The sequence below is a fragment of the Crocodylus porosus genome, unplaced genomic scaffold, assembly GCF_001723895.1.
Source record: "Crocodylus porosus isolate Cpor-Errol unplaced genomic scaffold, CroPor_comp1, whole genome shotgun sequence".
Taxonomy (NCBI): domain Eukaryota; kingdom Metazoa; phylum Chordata; order Crocodylia; family Crocodylidae; genus Crocodylus; species Crocodylus porosus.
This window is the reverse complement of record NW_017728943.1, coordinates 106,329,111-106,333,246: the sequence shown is the minus strand read 5'-3', so window position 1 is coordinate 106,333,246 and position 4,136 is coordinate 106,329,111. Positions and strand designations below refer to the sequence as shown.

Below are 4,136 nucleotides of genomic sequence, written 5' to 3'. Positions count from 1 at the left end.
CCACCTCCCAGCCCATTTTTTTTGGTTTCCTTTATATAACAAAGCGACAGGGAGAAAAAAGACAGCGAGCCTATGCTTTATTTTCATTTGCAGGTCATCTGTCATAGATCCCCTTTTGTGGTGCAAAGCACTCTCAGATGAAATGGCTCTGCTACAAGTGAAGGGTCTGTCCTCGGGGAATAGTACATAGACAAAAGAACTGAATTAGCTTTGAATTTGAAGCTAAATATTACAAAGGGAAACATCTGGGCTACAAAGCATAAGGCAACTCCAAGGAGAGGAAACAACAAATACCCTGGAGGCAGATTCTCTATTCAGAAGCCTGAATTGTGCTGCTTTGCTGCTAAAATCCATTCTTTTCAAAGTCTATATGCAGAAATTGCATGTGCATGAATACAAACAGGCCAAGATAATACAGTCCTCTAATAATGTCCCCTACCAGAGACAACCCACTTCTCAGTTCTGAGCGTGCTAACCGCTTGGCAACACAACAGTATCCCTCTGTGATGCCAGACAAGTATTATGCGTGTTTAGATTGAGGAATTGCATTCCAAAGAATATTTAACCTCAAGGAAAATCAATACCAAATGAGTTTGTTCAGCTGTGTATCTGCCACAGTAATACTTCACTCTATTGGCAACTGGGGACCAATTAGTTTCCTGCAACTGTGTACATTTTGATCTACTCAGCTTCTGGGGCACCACTTCTGTCCAATACTGCTGTTGAAAAAATGCTCTCTAACGCTGATCCATTTCTGCGCAGCAAAACTTACCTTTTTTTGTGCATTACCTTATTCAGAAACTAAAGCTACAGTCAGGAATTTGAAATAGAATGGTACAACAGCTTGGAAAATCAAAGCCAAACTATAGGAGCTTGTACATGTGATGGTGGGGCCATGTACATGTGACAAAGTGACGAGAAATTGTCATTTGTCTAACATAATGGCATCACCATGTATATGTGCATGATTTTTCTTCATGTAAAAATGTATTTGAGCATGGCAACTTAGACCACCTCTGATGTATTTTAGTCTGATGGGGGAAATTGTCCCATTGTGGGTAAAAAAAATTGTGCACATGTACATGTCTGGGGTCCAGAGAAGGCACCAGAGATGGTGCATGGAGTGCTGGAAGCCTGGGTGGAATCATGGAAGCTTGAGCTTGGTGGGCTTCCAGCACCCCATGCACCATCCCTGGCACCTTCTCCAGCATACCCAGCCACCCTCCTGCCACCTTCCCACACTGCCCCAGGGGCAAGCTAGCCCATTCCTGGCTGGTCCCAGGCAGCACAAAGGTAGCAGGGAAAGTGCACAGGGCATTGGAAGCCCACCAAGCCTGAGCTTCTGTGAGCACATCCAGGCTTCCAGCCCCTGTGTACTCTTGTATCGGGCCAGGTGCTGCCTGAGGGCAGGGGCAGCACCTGCACAGTTAGCACCCTGCCCAGGCAGCCCCAAGAGGTGCCACTAGCACAGAAGGAAGCACTGGGTCCCCCCACACCCCAGGGGCCATGTGACCTGGCTCCAGCTTGTGCAGACAGGCTCCACTGTGGTGGGGAGGGGGAAAGTGGTGAGGGGTCCAAACCTTTTTTCCTTCGCAGAGCTTGCCTGCCTCTTCCACGGCCAGGGAATGAGTTGCGTGTGGCTCCTGAACTGTGGGGGACCTGGTCCTTCCCTCCGCAGTGGTGGCATCCCCTGAGGCTGCCCAGGCAGACTGCTAGTGGGCAGATGCTGCCCAGGGGGTGCTGCTGCCATGGAGGGAAGGTCTGGGACCCCACACAGTTCAGGGGCTGCTGGAAGCTTGCTCCCCCCACAGCTGCAGGAGAGGTGGGCAGGTTCTGCTGGGGGGGAAAAAAAGAAAGTGTTGAGCCCCTTGCTGCATTTCCCTCCCCTGGAGGAGCCTTCCCCCAGAAGCGGGGGAAGGAAGGAGCTAACTGTCAGCTGTCACTCTGATGGAAGCCCCTAAATTGAAATGGTGGGTTTTTAATTTGTGGGTTTTTAATTGTGACCCACCATTTCAACTTAGGGGAATTAAACCCCGCTCATGTGTACAAGTGCCCTAAGTTGCTGGAGAGAAAAGAAGTGAGAGAAACCTTGGAGACGAGGGCTAGGGAGGAACTGGGTAATAGTTAACCTATCACCTTGTAGTTAGAGCACTGTGTTAAGAAGTGTAAGAACTGCAAATTCAAAGCCTTAGTAGGTATGGGGAGCCTGGAAACTGAGGGTGCACACGGAAGTTATCATGTGACCAGCCCCCTGAAAGCACTCTATGGCCATGCTCTCATAGGCGTGCATGGCTGTGCATTATATGAGTGTTCAGATGAAGGCACTCCAAACCAGGGCGCCTTCATTTAATGTCTGTCAGCGCATGGCAGGAGCAGGTACTGTCTTCAGAATGGGAGGGGAGGGGAAGGAGTTCCATCTGGGGTTTTCCCAGACTGCTGGAGGGTGTGGATGGAAGGTGGGAGCCCCAAGGGGGGGGCAGGCTCCAATCCACCAACCCCAACCTCCATCGCAGGCTGGACAAACCCCAAATGGAACGACCTCCCCTCCCTTCTCCCATTCTGAAGCCAGCACCAGAGTTGGGGAGGTGGCGGAGTGGGGTTGGGGGAGCTAGGGGAGAGCAGCTGTAGATACACAGATACCCCAAACCAGAGCTCAATCCCCCAACTCTCTGGATCCAACAGTAAATACCTGTTGGGTGATGGAGGTATGCTGTAACTCATGGTGCTTCCTGCAAAGCACCATGACTTACAACAGGGAGATGCATGTGTCAGTGGCCCGAGTTGCTTGCTTCTGAGGTGAGGGTCCTAGCTGCTCAAATCTTAGGGGCTGAAACATGGTGTAGCAGGGCACTAGGGTGCCTGCTACTGGCATTAGGAATAAGGGCTGCGGAAGCTCCCTGAGATTGCTCTGGCAACCAACACCTGTGCTGTCAGGCTGGTCACATGACCAGAAGAGGGCAGGGCCGGGCCTTTATAAACAGCCCAGGCCAGACCCTTAGTTAGCAGTTCCCTTCTGGTACTAGCAGGAGCAGGAGCAGGAGCTCTGTGGAGGAGCAGTTCTCTTCTGGCAGCTTGGTGTGCAGGAGCTCGGCAGCAGAGTGGAGCTGAAGGTTGCAGTCTGATCATCCTGGTGGCTACTACATGGTGAGGGTGGCAAGAACCCTGACGGGGAGACTGTTGTTAGAGAGCCAAGGGAGCTTGGTTCCTATGTTTGAGCAAGGAAGCTTGTTGTTGGGTTATGGCCGGTGGGCTTATGTTTCTGTTTAGTTTGTTGTGTAAACACCAGAGGACCGGGTGAGGCTGTAGGGGTGTGAGGAAGCCTCACAGGGGCTCCCCAGTAGCTTGGGGGTTCCTGGTGCCCAGTAAGGGCACAGAAATTGGTGCCACAGCTGGCACGGTGGGTGAGCGCCAGAGAGGCACGGTGTGCGGGGTGTTGAGACCCCAGCCCGTGAAGGCAGTATTTTGCCCAGCAGGGCGTACAACCCAGGAAAGGGGTCTAGGGCCAGGTAAGGCTGAGACTGCCTGAGCCCCGTGGTGAGAAGCCCCAGTGCAGGCAGGAAAGTGCAAGAAGCGTGGGGCAGGCCCCAGAGAGGGCGAGTACCATGTGGAGCGCGGGCCCGAATGCATGGCTGACTGCGCAACGTATGAGAGGCAGGCCCCGGGGAGGGCGCTGCCTGGACGGGGAAAGCCCTGGAAGGGGGCAAGCCTAGTGAGAAACCTTGGAAGGGGGCAAATTTATTGAGAAGCCCGGTGAGGGCAAGGAGCGCATGAGCGTAGGAAGACTGGCCCCAGTTGGGCACGGTCTGTGAGAGGGGCGCATAGATTGAGCGGACCCCAGGGGGGGAACGGATATAATTAGTAGGCCTGAGAGGGCTAGCGAATAGAGGGGCGCCGGTTGCGTGACAAGCCTAGGAGCACCAGGTAGGGCGCAGGAGGTTAAGGACCGGATAACGTCCAGGAAGAGCTGTGAGGCTTGGGGCGTGCTAAAGGGGAGGTTGGAGGCATGCATAGCCCTTAAGGCTGGGGTGCACTGAGTCACCCCATACGGAATGGGGAATAGTTCCAGCATAACACCGTGTACTAGGGGATCAAAGGCAGCCTCCCTTCTAGAACCATATAACAACAAGACGTGGCGG

General features: G+C 53.0%; 1 protein-coding gene and 1 long non-coding RNA gene across 2 annotated transcripts in view; one reads left to right on the top strand and one right to left on the bottom strand.

The window, feature by feature from the left end:
* Positions 1–853, top strand: part of LOC109320046 — a 30,465-nt gene extending 29,612 nt beyond the window's left edge. Inside the window, exon 3 of the long non-coding RNA XR_002103706.1 lies at positions 94–853. This is a non-coding gene — a long non-coding RNA (uncharacterized LOC109320046). The remainder of the gene's footprint in view (positions 1–93) is intronic.
* The window catches only part of RPS6KA2 (ribosomal protein S6 kinase A2), a 537,755-nt gene that overhangs the window by 422,861 nt on the left and 110,758 nt on the right, over positions 1–4,136 (bottom strand). The gene's annotated exons all lie outside the window — the stretch shown is intronic.